At 38.4% G+C, this 26,464-nt stretch overlaps 1 long non-coding RNA gene across 3 annotated transcripts in view; it reads left to right on the top strand.

The window, feature by feature from the left end:
* LOC106938494 (uncharacterized) overlaps nucleotides 1-26,405 on the top strand; it is a 75,022-nt gene extending 48,617 nt beyond the window's left edge. For all 3 annotated transcript variants that reach the window (XR_001422635.1, XR_001422634.1, XR_001422636.1), the window contains 2 exons: nucleotides 13,465-13,575; nucleotides 26,054-26,405. This is a non-coding gene — a long non-coding RNA (uncharacterized LOC106938494). The remainder of the gene's footprint in view (nucleotides 1-13,464; nucleotides 13,576-26,053) is intronic.
* Nucleotides 26,406-26,464: the final 59 nt, after the last annotated feature.

Raw genomic sequence — 26,464 nt, 5'->3', positions numbered from 1 at the left:
GAAATTTTTGTTTTTCTAAAAACCCCCCATATTTCGATTGGAAAAAAAAAAAAAAAAAAAAAAAATCGTTTAACCTTTTCAGCAACAACAAATGCAGGCTTTAAAAAAAAAAGAACAAGACAAAGAGAGAGAGAGAGAAAACAGAGAAGAGGAAAAGTAAAAAAGAAAATAAATCTGAAGTGATAGTGGCTTGAATATTGTCATGTTCTCGTGGCATTTCACCTTCTCAAGTGGTTCAAATTGAAAATCCTGCTGCTGGCTACAAAGAGTTAAATTTTTGAATGATCACAGTCATCCTAATACACAGTTTGAGTCACTACTTTTCTTTTGACGTTTTATCTGAATGCAGGCTTTTTTTTCTTCTCTTTTCTTTTCTTTTCTTTTCCAGCACCTCGTCTCCAGCCTTACATGCCTGAATGAAAATGCCTCTCAGCCTGATGACAAACCAAAAGTTTCAAAAATAACACGTTCGATAGTTTTCGCCCTGCTCTTTCTGCAAGAGTGTGGAATAAAATAAAATGCAACTTCACTGCTGCCTGGATCATTTAGTTCACATCTGGAGTTTAAGTCTTTGGGTAATTATGTGTCAAACACAGGCTGCTGCTTCTGTATCTCCACACCTTCGACTGATTCGTTGCTGCGAGTCAAATTCTGCCTTTAATATTGATCCAAATTTTATCCCTAGATAAATAAGTTTCAAGCTGCGGTGAACTGAAAGACGTTTGGTGACATTTGGAAACCTTTGAGGCATCTGCTGCTCCCTGTTGCTGTCTGTAGCCCCTTCTCCTATTTCTTGCTGTGTTTATTTATTTATTTATTTTTTTGGCTCTCAGAAAGGTTTTTCTGAAAAGGCATTAAATGTCACGCACTGTTCATTTGGTCCCCCTGACCTAAAATGAGACAATAAGTAAATATAAACATGTTCACTTAGTTTCAGAAAGGCATCGTTGGGGCCGTGGGTGGCATCAGCTTGCTGCTATCGGCGGCTGTTAAACCGTCTCCTTGCATCTTTGCACAGCTCAGTGCTTTCACATGTAACTAGAATCTGCCCTTTTTTTTTAATTTCTAAAATTTATGTACAAGAGCATAAACAAAAAAGAAAACTAGTTTGTTTTTGTTTGTTTGTACTCGAGCATCTCGGCTTGTTGTGGCTTTTGCATCTCACAATATTCCAGCCACAGAACTGTGTGTGTTTCTGCCTGCGTGTGTACACGCCTGTCTACATATATGTAATTAATATCTGCATTAATAATGCAACTGCTGGCTTGTTTTTGAGATGAGTAAACATTTGCTTTTATTTGTGACATTTTGTGTGTGTGTGTGTGTGTGTGTGTTCCATCCTGCACACACAGCATTTTTTTTACACTTTTCTCTGCTGAGTACGCACAGCTTTTTGGATGTGTTTTTTTTGTGTGTGTGTTTGTGAGTGGGTGTGTGTTTCACATATGTGTTGCAGAGATCAAATTACTAATATGTGTAATATGTGTATTTCAATATTAGTATTCACTTGTCTACAGTCTTTCATGTGTATTTATGTCTCTATATATTTTTATGTGCTAATAATTGCTGTGTGGTCTAGGCTACTGTCTGTGTTTTAAGATCATTTGCGGTTTTGTTCTATTGTTTTTGTATATTTAATTTTATCATTTCAGTATTTTCTTGATTTTTTTGTATGAATTTAGGAGTGAATCATTTTCTGTAGAGTAGGTGTGTTTAGTCGCTGTTTCCTATGCTTAGTGCACTGAATGACTACAAAAAAATAACAAGAACAATGCGACTCGTTAAAGTAGCATGGTATTTATGCATGTGTTTCTTTTTGCTCTGAATTTGTTCACATTCGAGTTGTGAAAATGCATGTTTGCTCACGTGTGGGATCTTATATTTCTATCTGCAGGGCTCAAATAGCATGCGCAGCTGTAGCAGTGTGGGTGTATTGGAAGTCTACGACTGTGCATGCGTGCTTTTGTTAGTGTGTTCATGCAATTTTTGTGTGAAGTGGGCCTTCACAAACCTGTTACTTGGTCTTTGCAGAAATACAAACCTGAAATATTGAAGTTTTGGGTAGGTTTTGCTGTTTTTTTAATGTATATTTTACATTTGAGGATTATGTTCAGAGTAGCTCTTCTGAGCAGTGTGTGCAGAGAGAGGTTTTCTTTGTATGTATCAGATGGCCTTTTGTGTAAACATCATAGCAGATGAAGTCTTAATGTTAGTTTGTGGACTTAAAGTAAAATTTCAAAAAGTGTGTGTGTGTGTGTGTGCGCGCTCTGAGCAGCGTAAGTATGTATTTGCATGCACATGGGTGTGTGAAGGAGTTTGTTCCCTCTCCGCTCCGCTCATCATCTGTCCTGCCTGACATTTACACATTCAAATCAGAGACTGTTTATCCGCTGTTTTGAGACACATGACAAGATTTCTTGCTTTGTTTAAGCTAATCACCGGCGTCACTGCATGCGAAGACATGCATGCAAAGGCTCACTCAACACAGATGTTTTGAAATCGAGCTGAAACCTCGCATCTGTAAGACGTCAACTTTTCAGGAACCATAACAAGGGCCCTGTTTTAGCCTCATCACTGTGCCGTTCATGTTTTTTTTTTACTCTCTCTCCCTTTCTTTTTCTCATAAATTTTTCTCCTCTTGATTTTTTTTTGCAATTGACTTTAGTTGTTCTTGCTCTTAGTTCTTCTTCTGCTTCTACATCTGTTTTGATTCTGTGATGCTTGACACGTTATCAAATGTCAGTGTTTTTTTTTTTTTTTTTTTTTTTTAGAAGTCTGCTCTTTATTTCCATATTATCACCTTTGTACAATGTGCAGTTTGTGGCAAAGGGAGGAGTTAACAACTCAGCACAAATTGGGTTTTGATAAGGTCAGACTTGCATGTAAACAAGAGCAAGATCTGCGGGACCCCAAACAAAGAGAGTTACACAACTGTTTAGATTTAAAAAAATATACAAAAAGAAAAATACGTTTCATATTCAGTCATATCACTCATAAAACTAATAATTACCTCTCAGCTTTATTATGCGTTGATGCTATTATCTTTTTCTCCCCAAACCTTTTTGTCTTTCTTTATACCTTTTTATGTTTTAAATGAACATATGATTCATAGGGCATATTGACTTTGACTTACTTAATAATCTCAGCTGGAACAATAGCATTTCCCTTTACTGACTGATGAAGGCAGCAGCTGAAGGCCAATAACTGGAGAAAAAGATTAGTGTCCTAAGAAAGCATTTGAAGATATTCGGTTCTTTTTAAAAACATTGTTACTTCCTCAGTTGTAGCGTCCTACTTATTTTGGATTGGTAAAAATAATATAAATGAGTTGCAGAAGTACTAATTTAATTTATTTACTTTTGTCATCATAGAGATGCACCAGTCAGACGTTTGTGTCTTATTTGACATTTTCTGTTTTTGTACGACTGTCTCCCGAAAATGTTCTTATTTCTTCACCAATTGTGACAAAATTAGACACAAGGTCTCCATTTATTACATTTGTGAAATTACATGTCTATGCCTTAATATTTCACAAATCGCAAGGTGAGTATGGAGTTAACATTTCAAACTGCCTGCAGCATCGTTTGTTAGCAGTTAGCATGGCTAATTCTTATAAATGACACTCTGTGTATTCTCCAGAGAAGTGTCTTCTTTATCTTAGCTCTGACATTTCCGAAAGGCTGCAAACGTTTCTAGATTTGACATATTCCATAGCCGAAAGAGACGGAAAGCTCAAAAGGACGAAACAATGCAAGTTTGTCATATGCTCTTCAGCCTTCCCGTTATCTGCTCAAAATCTGGTTTTCTCTTTCAGCCCGAATGAGCCACGGACATGGTCTGAGGTGTCACAGAAAATATAATTTCCTTTAAAACAGCTTCCTACTTCTCTGTGCTTCCACTGGCTTCACCTTAAACAACTTGCTGATACTGAATCTAGCCAGGCTGAACTTCAATCTTCTCTCTTCAGAAACTGCTTCCACACCATTTGGCGACAAAAACAGCGTTTTGATTTTGACTTTCACCGACGGGAGAAAATGTCACCTTTTTAGTTTCCCAGAAGATTTTCTTAGTGCACCTAATTTTTATTTGTAAAAAAAAAAAAAAAAAAAAAAAATCTCATTTTTTTCATGTTCCTGACAACTTCATTTCTGACAGGAAACACAACCACTCATATCTGTGTTGATACATCAAACACTTTCTGATGACTATTTTCTATTTCATTTTTTTTCTCCTCCCTCACAGTTTTTAATTACACCATCATCTGTGTGACACACATTGGATTTGAAACTTATCAGTGGAAATTATTTAGATGATCTCATTACTATTACTGTATCTGTCATCAGCGTGAATAATCCCTTCCTGCACCATTTTTGGTCCGTTTTTTTGATGGGCTCAACCTCCTGAAACCAAAATTCAAATGACACTCACGCATGCAGATACCAGTCATGTTTTCATCTCTAGATTTCACCTCCTCCCTGTAATTTTGACATTCTCAGTTGTGTAGTTTCATGTGATGCATTTTAGGGTTTGCGTTCGCTGCGATATTGACGTTGCTCTTGCTGGGCTCCTCTCCTGTGTGGAGGAATTGTTTTTTTTTTTTTTTTTTTTTTTTGTCGTGTCTCCACGGCACCACCATCACTTCATGACTTTGTTTGGGTTCGGTTAAGTCTGTTGCAGCAGCACAAGAGTCTGTGTATCAGAAAATAAGCCACGGATCGTTCTGAGGTTGTTGTTTTTTTTCCTCCTTTATAGTGGGTGTGAAGGTGTTTAAGTAAGACATCTTAAAGCCTTACCATATCCTGCCTGACATGAAGTACCTTCCAAACCACATACGCCAACAAGCTCTGATTCCTACATTTATTACTTTTTCTCATGTCACACTGAAGCGGCATAAACATTATTGTGAAATAATGATGTTGCATGTTCTTATAAAAGATGTAACTGGAGAAATCTGCAATTATGAAAGACACAATCATGACTTGGAAACTGAAAACCGCCTTCAATTTAGCAAAACTGGTAAAAAGGAGACATTTTTGCTTAACTTTGAATAATAGTTGACACAACTGTTAAATATTGCAGCTAATATAATATTTGGTTATTCAAGCTGCAGTAACAACCGTCGAGCTTGTTTTTGTAAAATAAATGTTTGTTTCTAAATATGTTTTTTCTTTAAATGCGATGATTTTGCAAATCTGCAGTATTTTACTGTAGATTATTATGCAATGGAAAACTCGCACCGGCTCACACTGAGCTGCCACACGCAGTGACATCGTTGCACTTGTTCCAGGTGTCGACAGCGACTTTGCTGGAATCGCAGGCACCCTGAAACGGGTCACGAGAACCGGAGGGTGCACACGAAACATTCTGCAACTCTCACAGTCACTCAGGGCAGAATCCAATTTTTGCACGAGCAACATGAGTGGGCTGTCGAAACAGTCACTCCAAGAAGAACATCCGTTCTGCCTCCGAGCTGCGTGTTTTTACCTTCACTTGCGAAAGCACAGATGCCAATATGATGGGGAAAAAGAAAAAAAAAAAGGAGAAGTTGGATGATGTTGTAAAACACACACACACACACACACACACACACACAGAGATGGAAGGGGGTTGAATCAGCAGAACTCTTGTAAGAGAAATGTTTTCTGCTTCTGACTCGATTCCTTTCGAACCTTTAAAATATTTGACCAACTCTGGTAAAGGTGGACTTCAAGTCAGTCAACCAAAAAAGAAAACAAACAAAATAAAAACAAACAAAAAAATGAATCAGGCTATGTCAACAATATCACCTTCATATCAAAGCTGTTTGCACTGACTGGATTCATTGCTTTATGTGCAGTGAATATTGGCCATACTTTCAGCTTCACTCATTGTTATTGTAAGGCTTATATTGTCTGCTGTTGCAGACATATGTGGTGAACTGTATACAAACCTCAGTGAAATGTAAATATGCTGCAGTCGGCCACCCTGAGAACTGAAACATATCGATTCTGGATTTTCCCTGTGCTCTGCTGCCTCAGCCTCTCACTGATATTAAACCTCTCACTTCCTTTTTGAGGCCGGTTTGTTTACCAGCTAACCAGCTATTTTTACAGGAGGCTTCTTCTCACCAGCAAGAGTTCGTTTACCGTCGAAAAGGATGTGTCCTCTCCACCCTTTGCTGCTGTTGCTGTGCATCTCACATACAGGTGTATCATAGTAATCTTATGACTTTGCAGGGTGACATTTTCAGGCAGAGATGATCACGAGAGTAGCTTCAACGTGACCTGACGGGAAAACGTGCAGTTTGAACAGCCGTGCTAGAAATAAAGCGTGAAGGTCCCGCAAATCAGGACGTTACGAAACAATCTTGTGATTTTGAGGCCTTTTCCACAGCGTTGGCAAACCAGCCATAATCCTGACTCTCTGAAGGACAGAGTAGGTATGCACAATATGGAGTGATAACAATAGCACCCTGACTGATTTGAGTTTAGGCAAAAGTGTCCACAGTGACACTGTTTGTTGTCATAATGGCAGCATGTTGGGGGTCAATGGCGAGACAATGGGGTTGCACTGCGGAGGCGGTGGTGATGTATATGTGATAACGGCATCCCAAAGCAACCATTCGCGCACACTCACATGGTGGTGAGCTACACTGTAGCCACAGCTGTCTTGGGTGGAGTCTGACCACCAGATGTCTTTCCCAAAGATACAACGATGGACACAGATGGGGCGGGGGCTCGGTTCAGCAAACTGCGGATTACACCAAGAACTCCTGCGCCTGAGCCAGCGTCTCCATTAAGTAGCTGATGTGGCCACCGCCTTGGCATGCTTGAAAATTTGATGTAGGATCATTCAGTCTCCTCATCTGGTTACACAGTACGACTTCATCATGCCTTTATTGTCTTGGCAATGCTTTAGTTAGGTCATTGCCATGGTTTCAGCCTAAGGCATTACATCATTTTCTTACTTTGTTTTTGTCAGCAGCTGCTGATGACCAATCCACATGCCAGTAACAACTTATCTACAGTCCAAGAGGCTATTTCCAGATAAGAATCTGTGATTCTGGGTGGCCGTAGCTCTCAGATGGAGAAAAAGGGCGCACACCTCTAAATTGCACCTTGAATGTGGTGATTGATTGCAGGCTGAAGGAAATACTTTTTTAAGCTCCAGTTTGACTGTGCTGTGCACATATCAGGCCGCTGCTCAAAAGCGCCGGGATCATGTTGACTTAGGAGGAGGATGTGCTAGCAGACTTAGTGACTCACACAGATTTTATAGCGTTGCAGTTTCAGTTGATATCCCCAAATAACCCGCGCTTTGATGTTTACTTTTGATTGAGTAGAATGTCGCGCATAAAAAAAGGAGAAAAAAAAAGGTTCACCAGGATGTGGAAAACCCCTTTAACGGCACCCTTTCAGACTATTTAGGAAGAAAACTCTTCGTATGAAGGTCATGAAAACAACGCAGCACAGGCATGTTACCAAGGGAACAGCGTTGAGATCCTCTAGTGCTGTAGCTTCATCCTGATGGTGGTCCAAGAGAATCATACAAGGCCAGAGCCCTGCTGACATAGGTGACAAGGTGAGGGAGCAGACATGCATGTTCTGGGAAAGAGCAAAATATCTGGGAAAATGATGGTTACTAGGAGACCAGCAGCATCATAATTACCTTCAAACTTAAATGACGTTTCCAGATGTCTCTGTCCAGCTCTGTGGCTCATGCGTTTTCCTGTGTTTCTTTTCTTTTTTATTTTTGTCAAAAAGACTCCGTAAGACTTGGGAAGCATTGTTCAAACAACCAAGAACACTACAGGATCCTGCAGTTTGTATAACCAACTCTGGTAGAAATACATTGACGTAATCATCTTTCTGACCTCCTACATCATTGTTTAGTGATTTTGGCGTATTTTTAAACAGATTATTATTATTTTTTTCCATCTGTCTAGATCACACAGATGGAAACTCAACACACCAAGGTTGAGTTGAACCTCCACCCCTGTTCTTATCAGGTGATGTGAGGTGTTCATCATAATATGTTAGATATGTTTTTTGTAAGAAGTGATGGGATTCATAATGACTCAACACCCCCAACTCGGCTTCATTTGGCCAACAGACTCTGTTTCATACGGGATCTGCTGCAACTTTGCTAGTTTTAACTTAATGTTTAACTCACTATTTGTTTTAACCTTGATTCCTAAAGACCCTTGCGTTACAGAACGGTGGGTGTTTATTAATTTATTTATTTTTTAGCACGGTTGATATTTTAGTCCAGTTCTACACAGCAGGGATTAACTTTAAAATGTAAAATTTGAGTTCAGTCTGGACCACATAATCAGGGTTCGTTTGCTGTTAAACTTGGATTTAGGTACCAGATCACCGAATCTCAGAGTTTTCCTTCCCATGTACATTAAATATTGCAAGCTTTTTGCAGTGATGTGCTGTTAAAGTAGAAACAGATGATATCACTTGCGCTACATAGATAAATGTTGGATGAAGGACACGGCGTAGTAGCCCAGAGCGACGTTCACAAAGTCACAACCTTTTCCCTGACTTCAGCTCGGAGAGAGGACCGGAGGAGATTTACTATCAATAGAAATTTAGCATTTGGAAGCAAATCACAAACTGTGGAGTCAAATAATTTAAGCAGTTTTAAAAGTCAGAGGAGGTGGAAAGAAGTACTATATGCTTTTTTCCTCTACTTCAGTGGAAAAATAGACATGCTATTAACTTCAAAAAGGTAATCTTGTGTGTTTAACAAAACCAGAATGCTCCGTTCTTAAGTAAAATAGTTTGAGTCATATTTTAATTTGCTTTTCCCTACAACGTAAAACACCTGACTGGACTTCATTTAAGGAAGTGTTGCATACTTATGTTCCCCAGTCTCCTTTATTTCTGAGCTGTTAGCTCCACATTATTACATTCTGCTCAGTCACCAACAGGGGGCGTCATCCCTGGTTATATAAATTGGTCTTTTGCTGAAGCTAGAGCTGGAAAATTTAAGCTTTTCCCCCTTTTTATTTCTGAATCATATAAACACAGATAGAAGAAGCGCAGAATAGAATAGAATAGAAATTTATTGACCCACAGTGGGGAAATTCAGAGGTAGCAGCAGAAAACTAGAAGCATGCAGGTTGAAACTAACAAAAAAAAAACAGAACAATAGAAACGAGGCTTTACACTAAGGGCAAATTTACAACATAAGAAAAATAACACCATACCATTATTAAATGCTCTGTTTAAAAGAAATGTGCAACATATTGGATATAAATTGTAAGAAATTCATTTGAGTTGTGGCTTCATCTGAAGTAAAACAGGGGATGCAGCGATATTTGCATCGCTGCAGGAAAATACGTTTAACGATATTTGTATGATTGCTTCTTAAGATCCACTACCCATTTCCTTTGCTGAAGACCACAGCACTCATGGCCTGACTGATGAACCACGTTTAAAGCAGATGTTTCACCAGGGCAGACTGTAAATCCATCTGCAGTCATCTTACCATGTTGTAGGTTAGAACAAATTAAGTCACAGTTTTACGGTGGTATAATACATTTTGTTACATAAACAAAAAGTATGAGGACGTGACGTTTTCATCTGATGAAAATTTGTGCGTAGGCCTAATTTGCATCATGCACCACAAGTAGGGGGGATGTTTTTCTCTACACCTCGTCTTTATGGTAAATCAATGAAGGTTTTATCCTGGGCCTTTTGTTTGCTTTGGCTATTTAAGCTGTTTTTCTGTTTATCTTAGTGGAATGAAAAGAAGAAATAACTAAACTAATCGACCAAACAGAAGCTTCCTCACGAGACTGCGAGCTGTTCTGTGCTTTAGGAACAGCTCTGACTTTAAGAAAGATTTTACTGAATCACCTGAGAATTATGTACAAAAACAGGTCTTGCGAGGCAGAAGCTCTTTTGTCATACTTCCAATAATTTGCTTGTTGAAAGGTCAGTGATCAAACCTGAAGATCAGCAGATTACCATCAGTCTGATGCATCACACACTATGTAAAAATAACATTGAGGTCTGGTGATCAGATGCAACTTTTGTCAGGTTAAATGTTGTATGTTTTATGGACTTTCAGGTTAAAACACACAAATCTACACAATTTAGTAATTCAGACGGTGTAAATTTGTCTCTTCTTGTCTCTATGGTTGTAAGAAATGATATCTTAGCTTAAGGCTTGTTTTTTTTACTATAGTAATCTTACATTATGCTTTTTTTAGATCATAATTGGTTATTATAAGAGGAATAACAATGCAAAACAATACATTTTAATGTACAAACATATTGATAGACAATATCTAATCCTTAAAACAAAGATGTTGCATCTTTTTTAGTTTTTCTTTTTTCTCTGCAGGGTCTCTGCTTTTGTTTACTCCTGGCTAATGATAAAAAAAATGTTCAAATCCATGAATCATGGATGTGAGGAGTCGACTGAACAGTTCTGACAGGTCGGCATTCGATATACATGAAAAGCAAAATTAAAAACCAGCAAGTTTTCCCAAAGCATCATACAAAAATAGGATGAATAAGAGATAAAAGCAAGAAATAAAACAGACATCAAAACACTCATGCAGTAGAACGGAGACTCATGTCAACTTACACAAGTCAAATATTATTGAAAAAATATGCTTTTTTTTTTTTTTTTTTTTTAAAGAGAAACTTAGAAACGGTATTCAAATCCTCGTGAGCCACAGTAGGAAATGTTTCCGCCTGGGTTTTTGCGACGGCTACAAGCATCTGTGTGCATCAGTTAAGAGACGACAGCAGCGATTTGATCCAGCTGACGACGGGAAAGGGATGCATGACTGACACCGGCTGAAGTTCACAGCAATAGTCGAGACGGGCTGAGATGAAGGCGTGTATTGTTCTCTCCAAGTCATGCCTCAACAAAACTGACTGAAGTTTTTCTATTTGCTGTAAGTGGAAGAAATCTTTTTTTTTTTTTTGCTAAACAGATCTGATCTGTTTGACAAAAACTTTTAACCCATGTCAATCATTACCACCCAAATTTGATACGTGATGTTTGATGAATGACCCGAGGAAAATAAAGCTAAATTAATAAGCAAGTTACTTCACGTACTTTTAGGTCAGAATATAATAATCTCTTGTTTTGCATTCGTTGAAGCTTAAAAAAAATGTTGTGCTTTCCAAGCCGTGACATTTTCAAGACAATTTAATGAGTTATTAGGAATCCTATAAGACAGACGGTCCAAGGTGGACAGAAAATGTTCAGTATTAACACTTAATTCACACCTGTTAATGAGAACAGGTTCCCAATAAAAGTAAATACAACCATATTGTTTTATTACTCTGGACATGTGATGGACTGCTGCGGCATTACTTTGTAGCGTCCATTTGAAATCGAAAGGGTTGGATTTTTAATTTGGAGTAAAGGAAATGTTTACAAGTTTGTCATTAAAGCTTGTGATTTCTTAATATTGGTTGTAGGAAAAATGCAATGTGCTCCACATTTAATATCTGTTTGAATTTACGGTGCATTGTTTGTGTCAACTCCTGACAGATTAGTCATCTAAGCATTAGTTTCATTTTTTATTTTGCATTTCACAATCATTTAGAGTCCTTCAATTTAGATTAAAGAGACAAGCACTGAATGTTTCCCCCCACTGCCAGGGAACACAGTAAAGTTGTCTAAGTTGTAAAGTTTCTGGTGCAGATACAGTACAAGCACTTTGGGTTTTGTACTGTTATGGTCTAGATTGTTAAGGTGCGAGATGCTCCTTTAGATGTGTAAAAATCTCAAAACAAAGCTAATGTGTGACGACTTTCAAGTCAATGTGAGATGAGGAGAGGAAGTACAAACCAGAAGAGAGTTGTAGAAATTATATTTTTGAGCAATTGCATATTTTTGAGAACTGTTTTGGGGAAAAGAAACATGCACAGAGTCGTGGTTATTAATTTTGAAAAAAAAAAAAAAGATATCTTCAACAGATAAACTTCATTGTGATTTTTCAGTATTTAGAAATCTACAAGAATGTTACGTATTGTATCTATTTATCATCTTATTAATGTTGATTAAAAAATAAAGGTGGACAAATCAACTTGGCTTAAAATCCACTCTAAAAGTAGCCTGGGATGTGATGATTAAAATGTGTGAATTGAAGTCAGGTTGAACACCCAGTGCAAGCCTTTTTTTTCCCTCTATCTTTTTTCTTTTTTTTTTGTCACACAGAAACGGGCTTCGTTTCTAGTCAGAGCTCAGCCCACAAAATAAGGCATCCGTCCGTTAAGTGCGTGGGTCGACTTTTCAGGCGCTGACTTATCTGTTAAACAAAACTCAGATACGTGTAAATTATGAGTGATAATCTGAGACCTGAAAACAAACAAACAACAATAGAAAAAAGAACCTGAAAATGTTAGGTAAAGATAAAAAAACAAGTGCGTGTGTGTGTGTGTGTGTGTGTGTGTGTGTGTGTGTGTGTGTGTGTGTGTGTGGTTGCTTTTCTAAATGGTGAGTGAAAGTTCTGTTGTATCGTTAATAAAAAACTTTCACTTTTTTGCTAATGTGTCTTCTCCAACCTAATTTTCATATTAATTTGATATGTAAATCCTAAATGTGTTTTTTTTTTTTGCTTCAGACCTTCAGGCTTGTCTTCTTTTCTGCTCTTTTATTGAAGAGCAGAAAAAACTATTTTTTTTTTCTTTTTCGTCCAAACACGACACATACTGCATAAGTTATTGTTCCTTTAGAATAATCACTTTTCAAGCATTATGAAACACAGTGTAGTCATCCAGAGTCTTTCGGTGGTTAACATGTGAGACATGTTAGATCCCTGAGATGAGGGCATGTTGGTATTTGTTGAGAAAAAAAAAAAGAAAGAGGCACCAATGCTACGTTATTTACGCTAACGAGTGACTCCTGAGCAACGTTCTCAGGCATTCCTTCGATATTGTAAGGAGAGGAGCCTCGTTCATTCTGAATAGAAATGGGGATTTCTCAAAAGAGCCGCTGTGTGTGCATTCTTCCTCAGACGCTTTGCACTATTAATATGTTCGTGAGTCAGCTGAAAGGAGTGTGATATCAATGGCAGAACGATTACAAACGTTTTGGCTGAGATTTAATCTTTTTTTTTTTTTTTTTTTTTTAAAAATTCTTTGAGGAAAAAATATCTTGAGATTTCTCAAATTTTCAATTTCAACAATCATATTTAGACTGTATTTATAAAAGGGGAAAAACAAAAACAGAGCAAAGTTAAACACTGCACATCTAATTTCATAAAAGTCTAAAATGAACACCTGACTATAAATGTTATGACACTGCTTATAAGTGCTTTTGATTCAATTAACAAAACTAAAACCAGACTATTTCACTCATCTGAGAGTAGTTTTTACTATTTCTAAAATCAATTTGCCTCCAGATTACAGCAGGAAGTTCGCTTGAACAATGGATGTTTCCAGGTTTCCCGTTTTTGTTCAGATTATTGTCTAATGGGGGATTTTTCTTTTGTCATCTCTTTTGCAGGGCAGAGACACGATGAGGAGGCAGTTTCACCGCAGCTCTTAAAGGCATGTTTCCACTGCCTTCGCCCATCATGACGAGCGCCGGGGAAACCACCTCGTCTGAACTTATCTGGTAGGAGTTTATATCTCTGAATTACTGTACTACCAGACCGGTCAGTGTCTTGATACCAGACGGGTTTGTTTGGTGATAAGCTTGGCATATTTCCAAAACAAATTGTTTTTGAGTTTGTTGACCTGTGTGCTTTTTTTCATTTTTTTTTTTTTTCAAACAAATTTCATGACATGATACTCTTGATGCTATTTCATTCTGGTTCACTTTTTAGACAGTAATAAATCGTACTAGCCTGGTGGTTGCCTTCCTGTGCGTTTCTGCTGGATTCTCGTCTCCCTTCAGCTCAGTTTCCCAGGATGCATTTCATCCAGGCCCAACAGAAACAGCAGTTGTGAAGGATGATGCTGATTTTTTGTTTTTGCACTGTTTCAGTATTGTAGACTGCCATGGTTGTAGTTTAGTGGCGGAGGAAAGTGAACAAAGCCCTTCAGTTCATGTTGGCCACGTTTCCAAATAATGTGCAATTAAAAGTTGGAGCAAGACGAATATGAAAAATGACGGAGCCTTACTCTCCACATGCAGCACACTCAGTTTCCAGTACGCTTTATAGTGTAGCTTCCTTCACATTTCAGTTGGCTCATTACATATTAGCATTAATACAACTTAAAAGCGATAAAAAGTTTATAGAGACACTTAAAACATGCATAATAATATTAGTCTCCAGAGCTGTTTAGTGCACAAAGCTGTGCATTAATCTGTAGTTTTGTGCACAAGCTGTGTGTCAGTGTGTGTGAGAGGGCATTATTTGTTTTCAAATAGTGCTCTGAGTGGGTTGGTGCCTAACGTCGTGTTATTTTAGCTTGCCACAAAGTTCCAGTTTGCAGATGTCGGCACTTACAGTTGTCATGTAATACTAGAGAATCACTGCTTTGCTGAAATGGATGATTTGTCATTAGTAGATAACCAGATTAAAAAAAACACAAGTGAAATTCTCTCCGTTTTTTTATGTTTTTAGGAGCCACTTTGATCAGGAGCTCTTTGTTTATTTTGCATGGTCTTATTCTATGTGGTTTTATTATGGGTGTCACTGTTTATTTGTGTGTGCAATATATTTCATCAGACACCGGAAAGAGGTCTGCAGCAGAGTTTCTTTGACATCCACTTTTACTTCATGATGATAATTATCGTCTGGGACCAGATGAAAATCTCTGAGTAGTGAAAGAGTGTATCAGATTTTCTTTTTAATATGTATCTACTCTCTTCTTTGCTGTTGTGCTTCATTTTATTTTAACTTTTGAAACGCAACACATGCACATATATCCTGGGGTATTCCGTGTGCCTTTGTGTATTGTATGTAAATAATCATGGTGGGCCGCTGTGGCCCACCATGATTCAGTCAAGAGGTCACACGGTCTTTGGTTACTGTCCACTGCACGTCCGTGTAATTCTGTGGACAAAAGTGGACAAAAATAATCTTACCTTACCTGCTGTCAAGACTAAACCCTTTTAGGTTTTTAAAAAATAAATATTTGATGTATTTTTTAAAATCTTTCCTTTATTGAGAGTGTCTTACCTTTTATTTTTTTAGTTTCACTGTCAATTAAAGATGAAAACTGTCTTCTCATGGATTGTAAAAATTCTGCTCAAAGATCATAGATGTCCATTTGAATGATCTGGCCTTTCTCTGGAAGGGACATGCAGTCCAAAGAGCTAAAGGCGTCACCAGTAGATGGAAACATGACCTGGAAGAGCAATTTCTCAGTATGCCTTCTAACGTCAAACTAATTAGTTTTCAACACTTTTATCCCTTCAGTCATCAGGATAGCTCATGATCTTTGTTGACCCTTTACACTAAGGGTCAACAAATCTTGCTGATGATAAGACTGTGTATGTGATGGTGGGGGATTCTGTATATTTCTCTCCTGAGCCATTGGGATTTATTTCATGTCTGGATCGGTAAACACGATGGTGCCTCCAGGAATAAATTAAGTTTTCTGATTCTGTAAAAGGCTGAGGAAAAATCTGAACCCACAGCAGCTGAGAAAACTTTAGAAAGTTACAGGAGACGGTTTGCTTTACATGTAACATGCTAAACTTGGCCAGCGGTGCATAACACAGTGGCCACCAATAAAGTTGTTGTAGAAAAGTGTCCAGAACCAGGGCGAAATGATTATGAGAAAGATTTACATCCCCATTAGAACCTGAGAAGTGTTTTGCTCAATAAAATAATAATAATAATAATAGTCTCATCAATGGTCTGGGTGTTGAAAATATTTATTATAGCTGGAGCATGAGTTGTTTTTGTGCCCTCATGCAGAAATTGTAATAATTTCCCACAGATCTGTTTTTGTTGTTTCAAAAAAATCTTTCCTCTCAAACAGCTGCATGGACAGATCTTTGAGAAAGGAGAGTTCACACTCCACCCTTTTTTCTGAGTTTCCAACAAATAGCCACACATATATTCAATATTTTACAATTAGAAGGGGGATTTTTGTACAGAAAATCCACTTTTTTCTCTTTTTACGCCATCGGACAGTCTTAGGCAACACATCATGATCCATATATGATCCTGCATTTCTGTTTTAGACATTGACTCTAAAAGCTCTTTTAGAGTCAAAAACACATTTTAAATGTTATACATTTGTCTTATTTCGTTAGAAATTGTAAAACATCTTGGTTTGAAAGATCTGATGATATTTAATCCCAGTTGTGTCGTACTCCAATTCCCCGAGACTGATGTCCTGCTTGTTTATATGTCCCTGCTCCAACACATTGAATTCATATGATTGAATTTATTCTTAATTTTATAGTACTATCCAGTTATTATTCTGTCACATTGATCACACATTATCAATTTCTGATTTAGCCATCAAGCTAATTAAAAGTCGAAATCCCTTGAAAACTTTAGAAGAAGCCATAACTCCAGCCGTTCAGACCTTTAAACTTCCATCACTCTCCTCTGGTAGTTGTTGTTTACGTCAGCTGGTTTCCTTGACGGGCAGCGATGGGTGCCGTAGCAACCGAGGGTAATCAGCTGAAGTGGAGTTCATCCATACATCAAAGTCGAAAATGTCAATATATGTCATTGCGTCAGAGAAAATAAAACAGCTTGCGTTGCCACTGGAGCTTTTACTTTACTGCCTCGGTGTTGGTGTTTAAGGAAGTCCTCACACAGTGGCGACAGAGTCAAAACCAAGAAACCCAGTGACAGGCTGCTAATAAAACAAGATGTACAGTCCGCTCTCGCAGAGGAGCAAAGGTCCGAGTTACAGCTCACATGACCCTCATAAACCTGTCTGGACCCGCGCAAGCCGACCCAGAAGTTACAACCGGCTTATGGCTTAATTAACATCAATTCACCGCAATTATGTAGTTGATAACTTGTGATAAGAGCAACTTGTTTTTTTCCTAATGCTTCAAGGAATGTCAGACAGGATTTAAAATATGGCGCATTTTATCCTCTAACCTATATAAGCTGGTAAGTTAAGAAGTGTGTGGGCCTAAGGTCAAATGTAAACTCATTACAGCGAGAAAAAAAAAAAACGGAACAAGTAGTTCAGAATGTTTTATGAGCAAGGTAAATATTTGATTTAGAGCATTCAGCAGCATCACACCTGACCACACGGATACTAATATCTGCTAAGCTTTAGTAAAAATTTATATTTAAATCAGCTTTGTGACATTTGCTTAAGTAATTTATGCAGTTTAAATCCAGAGGAATGCAACATTGGTGAACAAACGGCGATAAGTGAGCACGGCAGACAGGTTGGGGAGAAAGTTGTGGATAAATAAAAACCATTCAGGTTGCAAAATGCATCTCAAGCTCTGAACGTCTCGCACAGCTTTGTTAAATCCATCGTCTGTAAGAGGAAAAGGGCACAACTGCAAGATGAAGCAGGACAAAGTCACCTAAGCAGGCCATATGAGGGGAGGATTAGTCAGAGAGGCAGCCGAGAGGCCCGTGGTAACTCCGGAGAATCTGCTGACTACACAACTATCGGTCATGCACTTTACAAATCTGGCCTGCACAGAAACCAACAAATTAATTCCCAGCGTGACATTTCAGCTTTCATCTCTGATAAAAGTGTTTGGAGCTCTGCCCCTTCGTCAGTCAGTGTGCATGTAAACCTGTCGCCCTGAATGGAATCAATCAATCTGTGCAAAAAGCAGCGAGGCAGTTCAAAACACAAAAATATAAAATCGTAGAATACACAGTCAACAACTGAAGCAGGGCATTTTGCAAAGTGTCGACATTTCACATCAAAATGTTGGTCAGCTTTTATTTATGATGTTTCTAAAGCAACTCTAACCAGGTGTGGTTGTAGTCTAGATTCAAAGGAAGTCAGTGTTTCGGCTGTTTTTACAATTTTCCGGAAGTTTTGTTCCAGATTTGTGGTTCGTAGAAGGCGAATGCTGCTTCGCCGTGTTTGGTGCTCTGGTCAGATGAAACCAAAATTAAACAAATTTCGAATTTTACTCGGAGAGAACAAAGGCATAACGCGACACCTAACCCTGAGGAGAAAATCCCCGGAGTGAAACGTGGCGGCGGCATAGTGGTTCATATCAAAGATTCATGTGTCCCAGTCAAAGTCCAGGCTTTAATCCAGTGATTAATCCAGGCTTTAATCCAGTCTGTTGCAAGACCTGAAAGTTGGTGACCACAGGCACTCCCAATCTCACTAAGCTAGACGTATTTCATAAAGTATTTGTTTGTAGACTACATGCCACTAGTAAAGCACCATGTTTTCATCTGAGCTACCAAAATCCTCAGGATTACATCTTTAGGCAGCATCTTCCTTGACTTTTAGCTCTGGGCTTCAGCTGTTACTCTCTCCCCTCCCGTTTTAAAAGCCCTTCAATTCAAAACAGAGCTGCAAAATAGGTCAAAGGAAGGGAAATGCTGAAAACAAATTAGAGGGAAAGTTGTTAGAGGAACTTCGATTTTAAAGCAGGAGTCAAATGGAACGTTTTTTTTTTTTTTTTCTAAAAATGGGGATTGCTGGGCTTTGCACTGCATAGTGTCAATCTGTGTCCAGCTGTTACTGCTGTTGGACTGCTGGGTTATTACAGAAAGTAGAGGCAGCTGTTGAGACACGTGTCTGTTCTGGCCTGGGAGGAATATTCAAGATGGTCCTTTTCACCAAAATAATACAGACTGCAGACACGAGTCCTGGTGGCTCGACCTGCCATTTCAGACCAAAGTATTTTAGACGAAATTAAACGCAGACCCGCAGGATGCAACTCAATTATGTTCCCTTCTGCGTCTGTGCGTGAGAGGATGTGTAGCTCGACGGCTCTGGGTAACCTTATACGAACGCACGCGTTAGTTTCCGTCCTCCCCGAAAACTTTAAAAATAATTCACATTTGCTCCTCAGAAGACGTTTGGAAGCATAACCGAACACTTTCTCCACGTCAACTTTTAACCCTCAAATTTAAATGACTCGGGGTTTTTGGTTCTTGCAGTTTGTCCCCAAAGGAGGCTGGTTTCCTGACAATTTAACTTTGTAAACATACTCATATCCCCACAAGATGAGCAATAAAAAGTTACACACAAACCAGGCACAAAGGCCACAGATGTTAATTTTCCCCTCTAAAATGTTGTGTGCAGGAGTACCTCTGTTCTTTCCCTTGTTTTGACAGCTGTGTGTGTGTGTGTATATATTTGCAGGAAAAGATCCCAATTAGTGTTAAATGTCCCAGCTCCCTGGCTCGGGTCCTTGGCTCTGCGATGCTATCTCCACCTCTATTTCTTTCTTTGTCAAATAAGATAGATCTGATCAAATGTTTCCATCAAGTGGAAAATAAATCATCTCAATCTGACAAATGGTCATCAGCGGTCAACCAGGCAGAGAGAAATTACCTTGCACCATTGCTTGGTTCTACATAAATGATTAAAAAAAAAGTATGGCTCTGATGCTTTTAAGGTAAATTTAAGAAACCGCCTCATACTTGCCAGATGCAGAGACGACTTATATCTTGAAACAAGGATTTCCTACATTGGAAGTGGGGTTCGAACATATCAGTCGGGATTTTTTTTTCTTTTTTTTTTGGCGCTAATAATGATTCAACTGGTTTGGGTCATTTAAACTTGCTGATGCAGAGTAATAATCTCATATTCCAGCCAGTTTAATAAAAGTCAATGCCGTGCGTATATTTGAAAACTCTGTATCTTTGAAGCACAGTTCATCAGTGTAACACTAATGAACATATCCATCCCTTTAAATCCTCTCGCGTCTCTTGAAGCGGCAACAACTGGGCCGAGCTAAAAACCTACATGTAAAATAGGTCTATGTAACATTTTCACAGCTTTTCAGTAGAATTGTAAGAAAATAAAAATAAAAGCTCTGACAATCTGGTTCCTATCAAGCGAAATATAAAACATGAGGGATGGCTGGTATTGATTATTTTTCTTTATTTGATCGCAGAAGATCAGTAAGTCGGTTTGAAGTGATTTGTGATTTCTGCTCCCTTCCAGAGAACATCTGCGCTTTAATACAAATCTCAAGTAGCCTAATAGCACACTTTTGCAAGCTGCCTTTTGAAACAAATTCAAATCATACTGGTTTCTAATCCAGCATAACTTTACATCCTGTAAATAAAGCGTTGATTAAAATGATTAATGAAAGCACTCATTTACAAATTTGGCCAAATAACTCAAAGCTTCAAAACACAAGTAAGATTTTTGAAAACATACGTAGAAAAATGTCGTAGTGTGGAAAATGGCTTGTCGGGATGGTGATTTATCTGCTGCACTTTTTCTTTATCATCACCTTTGATCCTCACTCAATTTGTACAAGTTGTGCTAAGTACACCGAAACCTACTTAATGCTGATGTTTTTTTTTTTGTTTTTTTTTTTTCCTTATCCAAAGTGACAACAAGATGAAGTATCTACTTATCCATCAATCAGATTTCATTCACAGCCTCTGATCTTTGACCAGCATGTAATCTGTATGCACACACTTGACTTTTGTCAATTGTTAAAGTAGCAAAGCCTGTAAAGGTTCATCATGAAGGCTGTTTCACACAAATGCATGAAGTTCTTATACACATGGTGCAGATAATTGGAGAGCTTCTGTCTAATTTTGTTTTAGAGCTGTGGTCGTCCATTTTGAAAAATACTTTTATGTTCCAAGAGATATGAAGTGTTTTGTCTGTCTTATTATTTGAATTAAAGCTCTCAATATCAGGGCATCATACATTGCTTTATGCTAGTCTGCAGTGGCTATCAAAATTTATCTCATTATCTCATTTCCACCACCAACTGAAATCACTCCAACCAGCATTTCTCTTTTGGCATGTGTTTCTATAAGGTATACGTAAGAGTTTTGCTTTTTCTAGCCTGACTGACTTCTTAAAATTAAGTTTGTTGTTTTTGGGGAAGTTTAGTTGTAAAGCAAGACCTTTGTCCTGTTTTTTGTTTCTTTCAAAAAAAGAAACAAAAAACAAGACTTTAGTCTTCAGATAATCTTCAGATAGTTTTCTATCTGAAGATTATGTGCTTCAGATAAGCAGAAGTAAATAGTCTTCTGCTTATCTGATTTTGGAAGAAACCATGTTCAGATGGGAAAACTAGAAATCCCTCTCCGTATCGACACTGCAGCTATTTGCTGTGGGTGAATCTTCATCGGCGTAGACAGAGCGTCTCCATAGCACAAAATGAGATTATTTAATGTTATTTTCACACCATTTTAGTTAAATCTAATTAATGCTTGCGTATTTTCTGTAACATTGGTGTGTATGTGGAGTATACTCTATATCTTTAAGTTACAACAGCATTGATTTTCACATCTACAAACAATTTGGGAACTTGGTTGGAACAAATTGTGCGTTGAAAGCTAATTTTGGAGCATTATTTGATTGAAGCACAGTATCTTATATGTTCAGCTGAAGTACAAGGACAGTTACAAGGATATTTAAAAAATAGCATGATGGCGCTATAATGCCTCGATTCAACTGAGCGGTACGGCGTGGGTTATATTTCGGTACGCTATTTTGTCTGTTTCTCTTGTAAAAGCAGAAACTAGTTGCTGCAGTATGTCGCTGCATCAAGTGTTTGGGTTCAACCCCGCCTATGAAGTGAGAGTCCATTTCAGCCTTTCTGGGGCCCAACGAAAGCCAGTTCCCTCTAACCAGATAATTACTCAGCTGGATTTCCTGACCAGTGACCACGAAAGAAAAACTTTCTAACTAGACTTTCAGACAGTATAGGGTAGCATCTAGTAGCTTTGACGGCAACATAGTCCCAATATAATAGTTTTTGTGCAGGTAAAATCACTCATAATATGGAATATTTTGCACATAACAAAACTTGAGTACTCCTGAATGAAACACTTTTGAATCGTGTCCAGGGATTCAGACAGTTGCGAATGCTTTCTTTTCTAAATGTTTTCTAACCCAACCTTAAGGAAACACATGTGGGGAAGAAAAAAAAAAAAAAAAGAAAAAAAAACATATTTAATGACTCAACCAGAGTTTAAGCTGAGAACAGCCGTGCTCTCCCTGTCCACTCACTGCTAAACTATTAAAACTCTTAGCCAAGAAGGCCTTTAGGTTAAATGTGTTGGCAACGATGTTTTTATGAAGTGTGAAGTGAAAAGGTGAAGGCTTTTAAACGTTTCTCTTTTCATAATAATAATAATAAATAAATACTCCAACAAGGAAGGAAATGCATGGGGAAAAAAATAAATGAAGTAAAGCAAAACAAATGTGGATCACTGTCTCTGTTGGGTGCTACATTTAATCAGTCACAAGCTTTTAAGGCATCTTGTTGGCTTCCTTTCTAATAAATGAACTGTGGAGTGTTTAAAGCAGCTGTCAGGGGGCTAAATGCAGATCCACTTCATCAAACCGGGATGACAGAGCACCGAGTCATCTGTCAGACTGGTTAATCTGGTCCTGTCTGCTCAGTAGAATAATCATTGTTACACCTACTTGTCCTGAGGGGGAAAAAAAAAAAAAAAGTCAGTGGATTGAATTGACGTCCCTGTTTTTTCTCCTTTCTTCATATCGCTGTTTACTCTTGAGGAGAAAATGATTGCGCTTTTGTTGCCGCGAGCTGAAACATTTTGCACTTCGGGGCCTTTTCAGCAATATCTGCCGATGATTTATGTCACGAACTGCCGAACGTAAAAGTGAGCTGCTGTTCTTTGATGTTAACGCAAAAGCTGGGAGTAGAATAAAATAAAAAAAAATAAATTTAAAAAAATTTTACACATCGAGATCAAGTAAGAGTGAAACACTGTGAAACGCTTCTTACCAAAAGGGTAACAAGCTAATTCATCTCCCCAGCTCTCAGCTGAATAATTAACACCATGTCTGAGCCCAGGAATATCATTCTGCCTGTCCCACGATCAGCGCAGAGGATACAGAAAGGTGCAAGGCAGGGTTAATAATTGAAGACTGTAATTTATCTTTCTGCACTTGTTTCTAGCTTTTCAGGCAAAGCGTCTGCCGGCAGTGCTCGTAAAACGACTAAACACATTTATCCTCTGCAGGAAAGCCTATCAGTTATTCCACAAGCAGAGGCCTTTGTCTTGATAATGAAGGCAGCACATGGTATAATGTGAAGGCTTTCATTTCAGTCTGAAATGGCAGCTAGAGAGCCAATCAGCATCTTTGTACAGGGACTCTTTAGTGCCCAAAATATGTGAATTTGTATCCTCATGTAACACTCTTCCTCCTCTTCTTACGGAAAACATCCAGGGACGTTATTGACAGTCATTGCCGGGGCTAGAACATTCCCAGGTTGCATTGCTAAAATCTTATCTATTTTAAGATTGTTAATAATTGGTCAAATAATCCTAAATGTTAACTATTTATAAGATCCGTCAAGATTTATCGCAAAACAAGCGCAAACAGAACCAATTTCTATTTATAGCCCAAATGTCTCACCCTTGTTGACTCCACGCTGGATCATAACATTTCCAAAACATCGCCTGGTATAAGCTTTAACTGTAAATGTCTGCCTTTTTTTTTTTTTTTTTTTTTCCACAGATGCACAAAGCTCTCCTCCAGGGAGGAGGTCTTATTGTCTGCTGTGTTGCCAAAACTTTAAGGCAGTTCTTCTCTTCTAGTGGCGAGGCAAAGTCTTAAAAGTTATTCGATGCCTGATCTGTTTTCTCTGGACAGATGGGACCCATCATGACTAAGAAGGGCTTGTTCAAAACAAAGTGACCCTAATTGTTGTTTATTTTTAAAAGGAATCTTTTATTTGAAACCACATTTATTTAAGAGTAAGCTTCAAGTGCAACTCATGATGGACTTAGATTAGATTACTTTAAGACACTCTCAAGTTAATTTGTCACAGCTCTGTATAGCAAAAGCTATTTTTTTTGCAGTCTTAAATAAGCAGGAGTTTTTATTGTTGAAAGTCTAATATCTACTGTATAAGTATAAAAACACTGTCAGGCATCTTATTTACAAACTGTTTAATAAGAGTCTTTGTGCTTAACGCTCTTATTGTGAAGGTTTAGAAGAAGTCGCATCTCATGATGTATCAGTTCAGTTTCTGTTCTTGGTGGCTGCAACGTTTCCGCTTTCATCTTTTCATTCGAGTTCAGCTTTAATTATAGTTTCACTTTATAACAGCAACACTAAATGCAAGACATTTTAACATCCTTAACTGTTTCATCCCCTAATTCAAATTACAATTCATACACAAATGGACACGCAGTGTTGTGTTTACACACATAGTTGCTTTCATCAGTCACAACAGATGTGATGCACTAAGAAGGGTGAAAGTCCCATCTATCCACAGAGAACGATTTTATAGGCCCTTTACGACACAGTGTTGATTCATGTTGGGTTCTGCGTAGGGGAAGTAGAAAGTCTGAGAGTGACGGTCAGTTTAGCGAGTTCACACTCGCTAGTTTTCTCGGAGCAGGTGCGATAAATTGGGAATGTAACCGAACTCTGCGTGACCCCATTGAAGGGAGCTCAATGCTCTTTTAGCAGTAGCTAAGGTACAGTGACCCATCTACAGGAAAACCGCTGCGTCTGCTTTCTGATGTTTTAAGACCAGCATGTCCTGAGACCAAATATGGGACAGGAGTTTTTATCAGATTTAGCCTCGAGCCACACTTCAGTCACACAAACAATGACTGACTTAGACTCTGTAACAGCAGCAAACTCCTGTTTCTAATGAGGCAAATATAGAATTTGAAAAACAATAACCTAAAGCACTGCAGCGCTATTGGCTGACTGAAAGGCGTGATGTTTATTTGACTAATTTTTCAATGACATGAGATTAAAATAAACCTTTGTTTATAGACTTGGATTTGACGCGAATAATTTGAGACTTGCTTTGAACTGACTTGAACTTTCCCTTCAAAGACTTGAGACTCTGTCAGGTCTTATGGCAAATAACTTAAAATTTCACTTGGATTTGGGGGAAAAAAAAAAAAACAAGAATAAAAAGTTAGACTTTACTGAGATTTCCCCCATCAAAGACTTCAGATTTTCTAGTCAATGACTTTAGAAATAAAGCTTAAGTTGGATGAGTGGATGGGAAGTAACGTGACTTGAGCTTCAAAAACCTGAGACTTGATTTTGAATGGGGGGGAATTTTGCTTATTAATGTCTCTGCCTAAAACTCAAATGGTTTTCAGTCTTTCGATCTGCATAACCCCCTATCTTAGATTTTTTTTTTTTTAACACACACTGATGTAAACACACCGTGTTTTTCTTGCCTGTTTTTTCTGCAGCTACTGTTTATTATCCAATAACCCTCTATTTTAGCTTTTAATATGTCATATAAATCCAATTTTCTGTGTAATCACCACATGCAATTACTGTCCAATTACTGTATAGTTTTTTCTTTCTCTCTCTCTCTTTTTTGCCAGGTGCACATATGCTGTGCTTTATATAATTATCTGTGGGCAGTAACTCATGCTTTAACTTGCTGGGCAGATTTCCTTCTGGCATTTAAATGCTCACTTAATTACACACCAGGTGCATTTTCTTATTTTGTGTACTTAGTGCACCACCCCACTGTGACAAGTGAATTTTCCTTCTGCAAAGACTAAAAACAGGATCTTTTTTGACTGGCTTTAATGTAGCAAATCAGCACTAAACGGTGTCTGAGCGAGCAGGTCGTATGTTAACGTTATGTGGCAGCGCACACAACCCACGGGTGTTTTGCTGGTGTTAATGTCGGCGTTTGAGCCGCACAGATTTTTGAGGCTTTGGCCCGACGGCTGGGCCGTAAAGACAACTGCGAGGATTGAAAGTCTTCAGTTTTTAACTTTAATCTGCAGAAGTGTACAGACGTTAACCTCTGCGACATCGCAGCACTTTCATTTTATGGTCGCTTTTGGAAACATGTAACAGCAGATGTTAACACTCGTACTCGGCACTATCAGCTGAACCAATTACCCAGGGCACATGTTGGCAAGAAATGTAAGCAGAGCCAAAGTGTGGTATTTTTATACATTTTTTTTTTTTTGCAGTTTTTAATCCTTTGTTCAGTTTAGAGTCTCTTTGTACCCTTTTTTTTTTCTCCCCCCTCACTAACAGTGTTTTATCTGGTTGTCTTCCAGCTGCTGAGTCGGTGAGAACATGGTCATAAGATGAGGAGGCTGGCGACCGCAGGCTGTGGCGCTGGGTGTCGTGGTTAGCAGCTGCCGGTCCTCTGTGACCTAAACTGTGCTGCGGAATTGCCTCTGGGAATAATCGGATGAAGCGTTCAAAGGAAGAACAAAGCGGAGAGGTTTGAGCGGCAGTAGGCAAGACTTTAATCGATGCATTGCATCAGATGACCATAAAAACACCAGCTGGAGATTAATGCTGTTAACTCCCCCCGGAGCCTGAGTTTGTTTGGCTTGTTAACGGGTTTTTGGGCTCTGGGGCAGTTTTTTTTTTTTTTTTTTTGTCCTGTACAACACTCTTCACACCAAGTCATGCTGACTCTGTTAAAGTCCCATCTGGTTTAGAAACACGACTAGCAAAAC

The sequence above is a fragment of the Poecilia latipinna genome, unplaced genomic scaffold (genome assembly GCF_001443285.1).
Source record: "Poecilia latipinna isolate Pla-1442-1.1 unplaced genomic scaffold, P_latipinna-1.0 Scaffold2606, whole genome shotgun sequence".
NCBI lineage: Eukaryota > Metazoa > Chordata > Actinopteri > Cyprinodontiformes > Poeciliidae > Poecilia > Poecilia latipinna.
The sequence above is the reverse complement of the archived record's forward strand: the minus strand, read 5'-3'. Positions and strand labels throughout refer to the sequence as shown.